Genomic DNA, 16816 nt, shown 5'->3' with positions numbered 1-16816 from the left:
TTATGTCTTTGGTGTTTTCCATTTAAGTAGGTGATACCATCTTGAACAGTTATTATTCTATTTTCATTTGGTTTTCGTAAAACTTAAACTATTTTGATGGGTGATATTTTGAACTAAGGTAACATTGGTGGTTATTTTGGAAATATTTAATAATTATGACTTTCGTTGCATTTTCAGTTAAAAGTGTACTAAAAATTAAAAGATTTTTTTTAAGTAAAATCACGACGTCATAGTAGATGAAGTAGATTAAGCAGTAGCACAAGAAAGGTGTAGGCGGATATGATCAGGTGAAGAGGAACGACCAAGTGGAGTCCCATGATTGGGTATGATTGCATCTGAAGTTAACGATTAGTGGAGGTTTATGATGGTGGTTTAAGGATGGCATTCAAGAATTTAGAGAGAGAACGTTGAGAACGATGTGAATGATTAACCTTTGTGGAGCTATTGAAAGATATTATGATATTAATTCCAAATCTTAAAAACTACAATTTGTTTTTTTTGTTCTCTTTTGGTATAAGTGTTAATTAGAATTGTTTATATTTTGATTCTTATGATCAAATTATTGTTCTTTAACATAATATGAGAAACCTCCACTAGATTGAATTTTTGATTCATCATGCTTATCCTTATTTTGATTAACAGGTTTCCGTTTAGCATATGAACAAGGTTTATGTTTATTTTTAGGTTTGTGTTGTAACTTTTTATTTAATATATATATATATATATATATATATATATATATATATATATATATATATATATATATATATATATATTCTAAAATCCATATTGACACCGCGACAGTGTTATGTTAGGGCCGACATTACCCTTTGTCAAACTAAACAAGAGCTTAGAGTCTCTAATGTTAAAGTGCCTTCAATTTTAAAATTTATTTTGTTATATATATTTATAGAGAAATTAATTATCCTTATATTTTTTATTCCTATCAATCCTTCTACCATTTAAATGATAACATATGTGAAATTAGTATACTAAAATATCATTAAATTTCATTAAATGTTACACATGTTATCATTTAATTGGATAGAAGATTTTTTAGGAATAAAATGTAAGATGATATTTATCATATTTACATATACATATTTTTTGGGATATAAAAACAAGTTGAAGCTTTGCTTGGTGGTAAAAACACTAGTTTATAAAACTAAAGGCTTTAAGATCAAAAGTGTTTGCTTACTTGAAGTGTCTCAATTTTATTGTTTGCTTAGAGACTATAAATTGATTGCACCACCCCAGACATGTTAATAAAGATTGTTCGGAATTGTGTACACGATAGAGATGCATAGGCTCCAAGTCCACATTAAAAGTTTAAACCGTGCTAACCAGATAGGTAATAAGGAGCAAATCGAACAAAAATCATGATTTCATCTGTCAATTAAGTTTGATGTAGACTTAAGTGGCTAAATGAGCACAAAGATCATCTGTGAAATTTTGTCTACTAAACTTTTATAAAACTTTAAAAAACTACTGGAAGTAGCTTATGAATTAAAAATGTTTTGTTAACAATATAAAATTTAAGCTCGTTTCCACAATCAACAAAGTTTTCTACGTTATATCGAGATTGTTATAAAACTAAAAGTTCAAACTTCTACAAGCATTAGAAACTCGTTATTTGAATCAAAATAGTCTATGAAAGATACCGAAGTTTGAATATAAAAAATTATGTCAAGCATTTTGACTTTCTATATAATGTTAAAGTTGTCGTATTAGATATCAAACTTTAGAAGCTTTAATAGATAATTTTATTCGGTGTTAAAGTTTAGTACAAAGTATTTCACAAAAGTATTTCAATTTTTATATTTTAAGCATTTTAACGTGTTATGATCAAAATAAAAGATATAGAAAAAAACTTAGATGTTTTATTAAACAAACTAAAATAAACTGTTTTGTATAGTAAAATGAGTATATATGATAATTTTTTATATATCGCCTTTTGTATGACATCTCATGGACTGTTTCATATAGTTTTAGCGGGTATGGTAAAAAATTATGTATGAAATCAAATTAAGATTATTTGGTTTCTAAATATAACTAATACTAATTTAATCAGGTTTTAACTTAATGAATATGATTGAATCTTAGACAACCGACCAGCACACAAGTTTGATTTGAAAAAAATACTATTAACGCAAACCGGAACGGCGTAACCCATTGTTTACGTGACACGGGGATTGTTAAGAAAAACAAAAGGCAAGCGGGACCGTGCAGCTCCTTTAACGCCGACTAAAAGGGACAGCTACTCTAGGAGAAAGTACAATGTATCTCAAAACATCTTTCTATTATTCTATACATATGTTTTGTAATAATTCATCAATAACTATAATCTGTTATCTAATTGCATATTTAATAGATTATTATTAGTATATTTGTTTTTAATGTAAAAGTTGACTATTTATGACAAAACTGTGGGTAACCGAAAAATATCTTTTTTTAAGGGTATAACTTATTTATTTTTTAGTATAAATCAAATGTCTATATGAAAATGCCATACATATTAATTAAAGAAAATGATATTGTTGTCCAACAAAGTATTTCATATTTGTCTATTTACTCTCTAAATTATTTTTCATATTTTCTAGAGCATTAAAGTTGTTTATTGTAGAGTCAATTTGGCTATTTTTGACAAAATAAAATGAAGGGGTAACCTAATTATCCTTTTGTCATATAGACATTAACTGATTTTTTTCCTTTAACATTGTGGAACTGATTTCGTGTTCTCTTATGTTCTTCGACATCCTATGTTACATACGATGGCGTTTGTCTTCATCTTCTTCATGTGGTCAACCATGATGATGTATTTGTTGACTGTGGTGGTGACGAAGATGTCGGCTTTTGAGAGGACTTCTTTGAGAGTTAGGGCTTGGAGACTTTCCATTAGAGCTTGAAGGGCACATATTGGGTCAATTTTTGTCACTATCATACGAGCTCCTGCGTGTTTCATGGCGGCGACACAACCCTTTCTCACATGTATCTTCTTACAATTTCAAGAAACTTTCAAATATTCAAATCATCAACAGGAATTCAAGAGGTTCTAGTCATAGAAAACGAGAAATCGAAGGAACCCCAGAAAGAAATCGTACAAAAGAGGCTTTTTGTTCTTAATCTCTCATTGTCTTTCGTTGTTGATAACCTCAAGAAACTTTTTAGTAAATGTGGAACTGTAGAAAATGTCGAGGCTCATTTCTATATCAGTTCACCACTCTTTTTATTATCAAATATGATTTGTTTATGAAGGTTACAAAATTTGAATAAAAGTAAGAAATTTTAGGGTTTCATAGTAATGTTAATTTTTTTAATGGTGACAGATAATAATGAGGAACCAAAGGACTTTTAGGTGCTGTTTGTTTTTTGAAAAAAACCTCTTCAAACCTCTTACTGCTGCGCGGCGCAGCACACGTGCAGCACTTTTCATATCGCAGCTGTTTGTTTTTTAGAAGTCTTCTGAGTCAAAAACCTCTGCGCAGGCTCTGTTTGGCGCAGCACTTGTACTGCCTCTTCTAACCTCTTCCAACATCTTCTTCTTCTTTTTTTATTGCTGAAATTTTGATTATATGTTATTAAAATTTTATTTCACATTTTTTTTTTTCGTTTTTTTCCGTTTATTCTTATTGAATTTATTTTTTATTTTTTATATTCAATAATGATAATTTCTTGATGAAATATCATTATTTTTTACTAAAATATCTTTATTTTTTGTTGAAATATCATTCTTTTTTAATGAAATATCATTAATTTTTACCGAAATATTATACATTATTAAATTTTACGTATTAAAAAGTTATTTTCGGTTTATAAAATTAGTTTATTTTAATTTTTTAATATCTGCAGCAGTATGCAGATGTTAAAAAAACAAACACGCTTCTTATTATAGTCTGCAGCCGTTTGGTCCACCTCTTCTACTGCAGAGGGTTGCAGAGGTGGTCCGCAGACTTCATAAATTTTTGCTTCAGAAAATCAAACAGCACCTTAGATCAACGGTATTTGATCTTGCTCTCATTTATTGTGGTAGAGTGTTCGCGTCATGTTAGGGACATAGATAGATTAGGAGTAGTTTATGAGTAGACTAGGTTATAACCCGTGGAAACCACGGGTAAAAGACTTATAAAATTTTATTAAACTAATAAGATACAAGTATACACATACTTTTATATTGATTATGTAAAATTAATATATATTTTTTTATTTGAATATCCGATATACGTTATCTATGTGATGACATTTATTATAATTATGATTTACAGAACATAATAATATAAATTTAAGATTCATTTATAAGTTAAGACTCATGTAATACACAGGTTGATAATATAAAAGAGAAAAATAAAAATGTACTTTAAAAATATGTTGGTATAAATGATAGGAATGGTTCCTGTTACTATTTGTTTTTATAGTTTAATGAACTTAATTAATGATATATTTCGAAACATAATACTAAAATAACAAAGTATAACATAACACTAAAATAACAAAGTATACATCGAAATTACATATCCATAATTGACATGTAGTTAATAAATAGTTTTTGTTACTATTTTTTGAAAAGAGAAATAGTTTGTAAAGCTCATAAAAATGTCATATTTACACTCATAACCCTAAAATAACATTTGTACTTCGAAAAATCTACTAACATATATCACTATAATTAAAAAATTTCCCACTTATAGAAGTGAAAATTGTGATTTATTTGGACAACATTGCTAAGTACAATAATATAATAGAAAAAAATAAAAGTATGATGCTATAATAAACAAATCAATGATAGTACATTGGTTTTTATTGCATCTAACACTAAACCAAATACCCAAATCATGATTAGTGGAAGGAGATAAAGATAACTTACCTAATATTAAATGCACCCCTCAAGAGATTTTCAAGATTAACCCTTTGAGTGTGGAAAACGGGAGTTTTAGATTCAAATTTCACAAGATTATTTATTAGTATTAAAGATAAAAACTAATGCGTACCTAAAATCTTATGATGGAGATATAACTGAGACATATATACAAATTTCATAAATTAATATGGTAAATCAAATCTTGTCAAACAAACATAACTAAAAGCCATTAGAACTCTACAGATCACTTAAAACACAATTTTCTGCCAGAAGTGTTCAATTTACCTTAATATGGAGGAGGCTTACATTAATTCTTAGAAAATTAAAAAAAAAAAAAAAAAAAAAAAAAAAAGGAGAAAAAAAATGATAACTGAAAACCAATCATCCAAAACAGATTATCTCAAATAAATAACTAATATTTACCAAAACAGATTATCTAAAGGTGGCCAAGGTAAAATTAGTTTCTGGATCTACTACACACACCTTGTAAACCACTTGGATGCAGGCCCGCCATCTCCCGGGTGATATCCACCTTGACCTTGAATACGTCCATATAAAAAGTGTAAAATGCAGGAAACAGCATCCTTATTATAACATTTTAGTGAAAATTACATATATAAAGAATAACAAATAAGTTACTAAAATTATCTATAAACAACATGTATTTTGAATAATTTTTGTATCTTCCTTGTATCGAAGCAGTTATAACCTTCAAAGGAAATATATTTCATCCAATCGTGAACAACTTTAGGTTAACAATTGACTAACACAAAAACCAATTTGAAACCCAATCAACTTCAGATTTGAACTACATATTCATCATAAACGGCCTAAAATTAAAAAAGGACATTCTTACCTCGTTCCTTGATTGACTGTGAAATAAACCCCCATCGAGATTCAAAGCTACAACCACCATCAAAGCTCCAAAGTCTAGAAATCACACCCATGAATGCCTTATAAAATTTCCTAACTTAACCCAAAAAAACTACCAAAAAAATTATGGGCAATGGTTAAATGAAATAAATTAATATCTCATCAGTTAATAGAGACCATGATAATACTTCCCTGATGTCGTTCTAAAGTTTTTAAGAAATTGTAGAGTGAATTCAACATTCTTGCTCTACCTGATCTTTCCAATAACCAATTAAAAACATATGTATATAGTATATAAGCAAAAAAAAAAAAAAAAAAAAAAAAAAAAAAAAAAAAAAAAAAAAAGAAGAGCCAGCCAAGCATATTCATAATATATATGAGAAGGCTACCTTTATTGTAGTTTTAATAATATTTAGAAAAAAGGATTAACAATTTAATCTAAACACCTTTCTTGTCATGTCAAAATCTTCCTAAAGTTATTAGTAAATGGAAAATTGCAATATATTAAAGTATAATAGAAGTTTCATGTATCTCATATAAAAAACATAGCACCATTTAATATAAATATATGAAAATTTCAATAATAACTTCCGCAAATTTTAAAACCTAACAAAAAAACATTATAATGACAATAAAAAGTCAAAACAGAATTTTGAAGTTTTTTAGTGAAAATGACCATCTTAGCTTTTTTGGTCGAATTCATATCATCACAATTTGCTATTATTTTTACACATAAAATACATCATATTTTCAATTTTGTTTTATTATTAGGACATTGTACTTAAAAAAATTACCCATATATTGATTATCATATTGTGATAATGATATTATTTTCAAATACAATGTTGATTGCAAAAAGACTATTATCATTTTTGCTCTTTTTTTCTTTTTTGAAAGTTATTTCATTTATTCTAGGGAATTTTTTGTGTATTACACCTGTGAATTTCTACTTCCATCCATTTTTCACTGATTTTACTTTTTAGATCGAAAAAAAAAGACTAAAAGCAATTAAAAAAAACTAAAAGCCATAAAAAAATAAAAACGTCAGCACCACATGTTCATCATTGTTTCTCTATTGCTTCATATATGTTTCTCCTTGATTATGACCTCCATCTCAGCCAACTCCAATCTATATGAATTGTATGATTTAAAAATACACTTAATCTAGAAATGTGCTTATACATATGGTACATTCGAGTAAAATGCTAAGTTATATGAATTAAGACATTAAAGTTTCTTTATTAGCATGTTGTAAATGGAATTAGATCATTCTTTAAAACAATGTAAGGTGGTGGTTGTGAATATTTAAAACATATCATCTCATCACGTGAATAAACCAAGAAAATCCAAACCTAAATAGTATGAATATAATTTTGAGATTATTGTATAAACAATAAAAAAAAATATTAAAATGAAACTCACCTTGGCATTTAATCAAGCACCTAGTGAGCATAGTTACAACCTTATTCAACCTCCATTAAACTTGCATAACGCCATGAATGGGAAGTAACTTTGTTTGTGTTCAATACCTCCACTCTAGTTCTTCTCTTGTATTTCATGATGCAAAAGTTATTTTTTCTCAAAATCTGTTCAATTGGAAATTTAAAAAGTAAGCAAAAGTTAAAAAAAAAAAAAAAAAAAAAAAAAAAAAAAAACAAAAGCCCTTTATATTTTAGTTTTTGCACAAAAAGAATTCAGAATCTTGATAAAGAAATATAAACCAGTGTTTGGATGTTCTTTAAATCCAAATGATTTAGAATTTCTGAGAATTAAGAGTCTTAATAGCAAAACAATTAAAAATTTAGTCTTTTTGCAATTTTATGAATAGAGAACATACAATTTAAAAATAAAAACCATAGAATAAGAAATCAACGAAAATGATTAAACGGAGATGACAAGAGAATGTATAAGTGAAATAACTTGTATTGATACATTTTTTCATCTCTTAAGCCTTACAAAAATGTATCTTACCTTGGGCACTTGTAGATGTAGGTTTCTGGTCATAATTATAACTTGCCTTAAAACCATAGAAAACAAAATCAAGATAAAATAAGTTGAACATAATGGAGATGTCCTTACTGCGTGTTATTGATGTCTTCCAATAATAAGTAAATCAAAAGTAAGCTCTGAGCATACTTCCACCATAAAGAACCCTTATGTAAGCGACGAAATCATCGGTTCACGCTTCAGTTTCAACATCTCCGTTTGGATCTGAAAAATTAAAATACAAAAAAAAAAAAAAAGGGAAAAAATGATGAATATAGATCTAAAAATCAAACCTGGGAAATTAAAATTCAAGCGTTGGCGAAATTGATGAACATTGATGCATCGTTTGGGCTTTATCAAACCTCATAGAAGGGCACCCGAGCAATGGAGATAAATATGCACCATGAATGGAGGCAGACCATCGAGAGGCCAAAAACATGGAAACCTTGCATATAGGTATAGGTATATGAGAATCAATATCAATATGAGAGATAAATCATTCAGCAGGATTTCAAAAATGGCGAAGGGGAATTTGAACTGAAAAAATTGAATCCCAAAATTCAGGGGTTTACTAAGGAAAGAGAGGAAGAATTCGCATAATCAAGCTACAATCATGGATAGGTAGAATCAATTTCAAATTTAAAGGATGGATCTCGGTGAAAGAATAGGCGGGAATATAAGTGAAAGGATACCTTTAAGAGTGACACGTGGAAACAATGAGGTCTACAAGTGAGACATGTGGCATGTTGGAGAGGTTTTTATTAAGAATGGAGATTAGATATGGCATTTCAAAAGAAGGTAACAATGAGGAAAAAAAGATAGGACAAACAGAGGGTATGCATTTCCACTTAATTTCTAGCAAAATTTATCTCAATAATCAATTATATTATCGCATTTCGTATATTTAGGAATAAATGGTTGGGATTATTCGGCTAGAGTTTGCAAAAGAAAAAAAGAAATCATCTTCATCATCAACTCTTGTTTCACTTCCTGGAGAGAAACATTACAAGTTGTATGTGTCGAATTTCGACGCTATGTAGCATTCGTAGGCGATGATACTTCTAATATGTGTGTGAGGTGATTGTGCTTCCGTTACAACTTTAGTTGGTGTGTTTATGTGTTTAGATTTTAAGTGTGTGTGTGTGTGTGTGTGTGTATGTTTTTTAAGAGAGAGAGAGAGAGAGAGAGAGAGGTGGATTTATTTTTTTTAATTATCTAAAAGCCACCTGTAACATGCAACTAGCTATTAAAGTGTATGGTGTCACACCCCAAAACCGGAACGGCGGAAACGTTCAGGGGTGGAGGACATCATGTTTAGTATCACGAGATATGTATATGGTAAGAAAGTAATGAACAACCATTTCATTTAGAAAGAAAATGTTTACAATGTGTGTGTTCACAAAACATAGAGTTCATAAACAAATAACAAAACAAGACTTGAAGCTATAATGCTTCATCTTCTAAATCCCCAGCACGAGCACCTGTCTAATAGCCTCCTGCGAATACAAGTTATTTGAAAGAGTTGATCAGCAATTAAGCTGGTGAGTTCATAAGAGTTTAGTGATGTAAGTAAGCTGTAAAGCGTTGTGGAAAATGTTTATGTAAAAGTGGTGTAAGCTGTAAAGTTCTATTTTGAAAAGTTCCGCTTGTTCCTCTAGAAAATCATATATTTCCTACTTGAATGAAAGTTAAGTAAAATGACACTACAAGCCTTTCTATGGGTACTAAGTGGGTACAAGTTATTTATAACTCAGAGTAAACAAACAATCGATTGTGCGCATCTGTCGTAAGCTCACAACCCAACGGGGAACAGAAAGTAAGGCGGATAGCACACATTCCATTAGTTGTTAGATAGTTGTCATATATAACCCTGGTGTATTCACTTGTTACTGATGGATTTATTTGTAATGGTTCCTTTATATTTGATGAAAAGTTCTTTAAGAAAACCTATATTTCTTGTAGTAAAATATTGACCATAGTGACTACTTTTATAATAGATTTGTTTATACTGCTATTTATAATCTGATATCGGGTAGGAAGTTGATTGGGTGAATCTGCCCTAAGTCCACAACCCAATGGGGAACAGGAGGTAAGGCAGAAAACACACATTTAACCACCTGTTGGGTATTAGCTTTATATGTCAACACGGTGTATAAACTAAGGTATTATAGAGTTACTCACCTAAAGTCTTTTAAAATTGTATTGGCTTAATAAAATGGATTAAGCCCTTATCTAGGAAATTTCTAGTTTTGTATACCAAAAGTACTGACTTTGAAAAGTATGTTTTGTACTAGAAAAACTGAGCTTCGACTCTGTGTCCTATAACCTGATCCATACCTGGTACCCTTATGATGACCTAATGTATGTATATATATATATATATATATATATATATATATATATATATATATATATATATATATATAATCGAGTAGATAATAGATTGGGTGAACTCGTTCCAAACCCACAACCCAACGAGGACAGGAAATGAAGCGAAGAACAGGCATCCTATTAGCTGTCGGAAACTATTGGTATATATGTATCTGATAGTGTATACATTAAGGAATCATAAGATTAGCATTATGGTCCTATATTTTAGAAGTAGCCTTCTACCAAGACCCGACTGTTCCTTTGTCAATTTGTAAAAAGTATATTTTCCCTACTTTATAACTATCTTGACTAGAAAATAGTTCAACTTTCAAGTGGTACTGTCACTTTATGAAAGTAATGGGAAAAGTAAGTACATAGGTGCTATTTATAATGACATACGCATGTACTAAATAAATAACCTAAAAACATATTTGTTGTATTACGGTCATAATGTGAAGGCTAGAACCCCTACTAAACGCTCTCCCTATCAAGAGATTAAGGGAACCAAACGCAACCCCTGCAAATTCTTGCAAGCCGTGTAATTCACATTAAAGTTATATGATCATGTATACCCAATATAACTATCACCTTTTGTTTAAAACAATGAGTTAGTGATTCATTGGTATAATTAGATCCTTTTTGTGTGTTCTCATGCTATAGTAACCTAACTTGTTTGTTATGTTCTGTTTTGTTCTGTATCTCTTTACTACATGTTCTGTATGGTATTGTTTGATTCTCATCACTATTTACTTGATTCTTGCATGAACTGACTCTTTGTGTGCTTCATTGTATTAGAAGTTACAAATAGCATTATCCTAAACTACACCTATTATAGTTTACTAATGTTCTACTTGGACTATTATTGAAAAGACTCATTTATCTACTAAGTTATGCTTGTATTTAAAAACAAAGTTTTGTGAAACTATAAAGTAACATAACTTTAAAGAGTTTTGAAATGTTTTGACAACTTATAAATAACATAAGTAACGTTTTGAAAGATGTTTAACAACAAACATTTACACAATTATCATTGTGTTCAACTTGTATCCCCCCCCCCCCCCCCTAAACAGTAAAAATAGTTAAAAGATTCATTATAGGGTATGAACTCACCTGATGTGGGTGATTCAATCGGGTGTGTGTGTAAGGATGAGAAGTTCCACGAATGAATTCCCGAGACACAACAAGTCCTAAATGACATATAGGGACACATATTGACATGAATATAGTGTTTATAAACAACTATATGAAAGGAAACACCTTCCGGGACTAGGAAACACCATGATTAAGTGTTGGAATCACATGTGATTCATCACAGGGAAGTGGAATGACCAAAACACGAGTTTAAGGTCTTGTGACCATCACTCATTGAGTTTACGGTTGTAAACCCATGAGTTTACGGCCGTAAACTCATTACACTTTGACCATTTTGAGTTTTGAAGCCTTCCAAGTCATACTAAGCATTCCTACTTCATGTTTAAGCCTTAGGGAGTGTTTGTAGCATCAATACACTCCTAAATCGAGTTTTCGGCCCATGGACCACTTCTCCACGTGCTTGAGGCCTTAAACACATATGGATGATGGTCTTTTGATTGTTTTGAGTCCTAAACACATCAAGGTAAGGTGCTAGGCTAGTTTCCAAGGCATTATGAAAGGATAAGGCATACTTTGGCACCAAAATTAGGGTTTACGGTCGAAGATGTTCTTGGATCGTAAACACCCTTGATCCTTGGTTTCTTGGGTGTTTTCTTGGTGTTTAGAAGTGTAACAAAGCTTATAAGACTCTAGGATAGAAGCACTTACAAGGTAGAAGCTTGAAAAGGTGCTAAAAGTCCAAGAACACTAGTGTGTGTTCTTGGTGTTCTTGGTGAACTTGAAGATCTACACTTTTGGAATGATTTCACAGATGAAAGTGTGTTAGATCACTAGATTAAGGTAGATATCAACTAATTAGGGCTTGAAACACTTACAAGTTGAAGATCAAGAAGGAAAATCTTGATTCTACTTGAGAGGATTTGAGTTTGGATCTTGGATTTGTGAAAAAGTGATAAAAATAACTAAGTCTCACTTATATAGTCATTAGGGTTTACGTCCCTAATACCATTTGGGCCGTAATTGATGTACAATAAATACTAAGGCATCCTCTCTCCAGTTATCTCTTGAAGCACTAACTTTAAACCACTCAAACTTATTCTAAAAAGCTTAAAAGTTAGCAGAAACAGTTTTAACTTCAATTATAGTGGATGGGTGTACAAAATGGAAATTTTTGGGTTGTCACATATGGTGTGAGGCCCGTGTTTTGAGGCTAAGCATTGATTCGATGATTTAATAGTTATAATCAATAAATGTAACTCATTTTGAAGTAATAAAAAATTTTATTTGAGTATTATGTGAATTATGTGAATTTATATGCTTTATACTTGTTTATAATAATATAATAAATTAGGAATGAAAATAAGCGTCAAAAAAATAAAATGTTAAAAAAACCCCGATATCTATGAAGAAAGCTATAGTGGTCCAGACAAGGATTTCGGAGACATAAAGAACGCCGGAATCCAAGTTATAACGAAGAAGTTATGACATGTCGAAGTTTCTCGATAGAATTGGCACAAAGCTATGTGACGTAAAAAGTAAATTTACGATAAAATGATTTTTAGCCTTAGCGATCTAAATGAAAGTCGTAGTATACGTTAAACTAAGAGTGTGCATAAAAAGAACGTGAAAATCTGACTTAATATGAGGGAGTTATGATTTTTGTAAGTTTTGGCTTAGTAGTATGAAGCCGAGAGTTCGAATAATAGATCGACCGATTTTTAGCCGACATAACCTAATGAGAATCGAAGATCTCGTTAATAGTAGCTGAGTGGTAAAAAGACAGACGAAAACAGACGTCGAATGAAGAATTTATAAATTTTTAACGGAATTTTCCTATCCTGATCTGTTAAAAATATAACTTTAAAAACAAATTCAAAATTAGCCGACGTAGTCTAAATGAAAGTTGTAGAGTACGGTCCCACCTACACGTGAATGTAAAGAACATCAAAAATAGAGCTCGTACATGAAACTTACGAATTTTTGAAGTCAGGTTTTCAAATTGTGAGGCTGTTCGAAGAGAATGCCCCACGTTCTCGCAACACTAGGTCCGAAATGATCCACATCGCCCCATCCGATGATCGACACACTTTGTACGAACCTCGCTCCTACGCGATGCATACGAGGGTACGCCTTCCGTACCAAGGAACGTGCTGCTTACCTCGCAGGAGCCCCCCGTGTAGTTAGAAGCCTTCGGCTATAAAAGGGTTGCGAGGGGCAACCTTCTATGGGTTTAGCCCAATTCATATAAACCATGGATCATTAGCCCACTATACAAGAATGAATGATTTACACAATCAACCCCATATATTTAATTAGTCTATTTTGATCACTTAATTAATTCCAAATTAATTCTTTGATCAATACTAATTAAATAATATTATTAATATATTAGTACTTATAATATATTAATAATTCCTAAGTGTCCTTTCTCTCATTTAGTCTATCCAAGTGTTGCAATGCCATGCAACCCAAATGGACCATGCCAACTGGGTCAAGTACATTCTAGAAATAGTTATGAACTTAGACACCTAATCCAACAGTCTCCCACTTGGATAAATCTAATAACTATATCTGCAAGAATGACTTCAGGAACCGATCAATAATCGTAGCTCTTTCAAGGTCTCGCGGAACTATGATGATGATTATACGCCATTTAAGATAAGTGATCATATAATCCTATGTTGTAGATATCAGCTGGACAAATACATGGAACAATGTCTTACTTATTGTCCAGCAGTTTGTTTCTCGATTTCTGATTTGTTTGACATAGAACTTAATCGAACACATCAATTTAGTTCTACATAGGTCAAAACAAAATCGTCGAGGGGCCTAAATATTGTTTCTAATCCAAGAAGGAATAGATAAACTTCGACTCATATGCTTATTCTACTACTTGTTGAATCATACACAAAGGACCGTTTTATAACTCGAGTTACCAATGCGTTTTCGTACAATCAATGTTTAACCAACTCATAGTCAACAACCCATATCTCTAGGTTTGAAGACTTATATGATATTACCGTCAAATGATCAGTCGAGATAAATTCCAGGAAGTGATACAAGTGAGCGTGGCTTGAATCCAATACTCAGAACTTATGAGTACTCATGAGTGTTGTAGCACCTCTTGTTATGTCCAACAACTTAGACATCTACAAGCCAACTCATGACAGTCTTGATTCATATCTGCTTCCAACATATGACCAACTGTGGAGAATTTGAATAATATGATATACCATAACATAATTATTATGGAAGTTAAAACATGCAAAATGAAATGATAGTAAATGATTGACAAAAGATAGCAACACTTATACATATAAATAAACAACAAATTTATTTATCATCAAATGTCAATTACACTTTACAAATTTCAAAGCTATCTAACTACTAAAACTAATATCATCCTTCAGCCCTATGCGGCTCGCATGTTGGAGATGCTTAACCCTTCCCAGTCCCTATGTGAGGGGATCTGTTGGGTTCTCATCCGATGATACCCTCTTTGCCACGAGGAGTCCTTCTTCTATTTGATGTCTGATGAAATGATATTTTTTGTTGATGTGTCTGGATCTTCCGTGATCCCTTGGTTCCTTGGGTAAGGCAACTGCACTTTCACTATCACATAAAATTTCCATAGGCTACTTTATAGTCGGTACAACTCCAAGGTCTCTAAAGAAGTTCTTTAGCCATATAGCCTCCTTCGCTGCTTCGCTTGCTGCTATATACTTTGATTCACGAGTTGAATCAGCCACTGTCTCCTGCTTGGAATTTTTCCAAGTAATTGGTCCTCCGTTTAAAGTAAAGACACATCCTGATTGAGAGCGAAAATTATCCCTATCAGTCTAAAAGCTAGCATCACTATACCCTACTACTCTCAAGCCATCACTCCCACCGAGGGTAAGGACCCAATCCTTAGTCCTCCACAGGAACTTGAGAATGTTCTTTACCGTAGTCCAGTGAGCCTTGCCAGGGTTCCCCTTATATCTGCTGACCATACTGAATGAGAAGGCCACATCAAGACGAGTACAAGTCATATCATACATGATCGAGCCTACAACGGAAGCATACTGTACTCGACTCATCTCAACTATCTCAGCCTATGTACTTGGAATCTGAGTCATACTCAATCTGGCATTACTCATGATCAGTAACTCTCCTTTCTTGGAATTTTGCATGCTAAACCTATTCAGCACCTTATCCAACTAGGTACTCTGACTAAGTCCAAGTAGTCTTCTACTCCTGTCTCTCAAAATCCTTATCCCTAGGATATAAGCAACTTCTCCAAGGTCCTTCATAGAAAAACACTTCCCAATCCAGGACTTTACTTCCTGCAAAGTTGGGATGTCGTTTCCCATGATTAGTATGTCATCCACATACAATACCAAAAAAACTAACTATACTCCCACTAGCCTAGACATATACATAAGATTCATCTTCGCTCCTCGAAAGGCCAAACTCTTTAACTTTCTCATTGAAACAAATATTCCATCTGCGAGGTGCTTGTTTCAATCCATAGATGGATTTCACAAGATTACACACTCTATTAGGGTACTCTGTGCTGACAAAACTCTCTGGCTGACTCATGTAAACATCCTCAACCAACTTTCCATTAAGGAAAACGGTTTTGACATCTATTTTCCATGTTTCATAATCATGAAATGCAGCAATGGCTAACATAACCCTAATAGACTTAATCTTTGCTACTGATGAAAAGGTCTCATCATAATCAACTCCTAGTGTTTGAGAAAAGCCCTTTGCAACCAATCGCACCTTATAAGTGTGTACATTACCATCCATGTCGGTCTTCTTCTTGAAGATCCATTTGCACCCTACTATCTTACGACTTAGTACATTGTCAACCAAGTTCCAAACTTGATCGTCATACATGGACTGTGTCTCGCTGTCTACAGGCTCTTCCCATTTAGCAGCCTCAGGTCCTGCCATGGATTCCGTGTAGTTGTTAGGTTCATCCAAACCAATTAGTGTGCTATCACTGATATGTGTATCACCTTGCACAGTAATATGTAAACCATAGTAATGCTTAGGTGCATTCCTAACTCTCGTGGAATGCCTCAGAGATACAGACTCGTTAGTTGGATCAACATGATTTTCTTACTCAGGTTGATTGCTAGGGTTTGAGGTTCCTTCACCCTTGACTCTTGAATTTCTTCAAGGTCAATTTGCCTCCCACTGTTTCAGTGGCTTATGAACTCTCTCTCTCTCTCTCTCTCTCTCTCTCTCTCTCTCTCTCTCTCTCTCTCTCTCTCTCTCTCGCTCTCGCTCTCTCGAAAGACTCGCCTCCTTGCTACAAAAACCACATTATCACTGGGTCTGTAAAAGAGGTAACCAAAGGAGTTTTGTGGGTAGCCGATGAAAATACATCTCTCACTTTGAGGTTCGAGCTTAACGTGAGTCTCGCGCCTCACGAAAGCCTTGCAACCCCAAATATTGATGTGGTCCAGATTGGGAACTTTACATATCATGAGGTGTTTTGGCAACCTTATTTGTAGGGACTAGATTAAGGATATGGGTGTCAGTCTCTAAGGCATACCCTAGAATGAGATTGGTAGCTAAGCTCAACTCATCATGGAATGAACCATGTACAACAAGGTTCAATGATGCCTCTCAGCCACACCATTAAGT

This window comes from Lactuca saligna, chromosome 6 (assembly GCF_052625555.1).
Source record: "Lactuca saligna cultivar CGN05327 chromosome 6, ASM5262555v1, whole genome shotgun sequence".
Classification (NCBI taxonomy): Eukaryota; Viridiplantae; Streptophyta; class Magnoliopsida; order Asterales; family Asteraceae; genus Lactuca; species Lactuca saligna.
Note: the sequence above shows the minus strand (reverse complement) of the source record.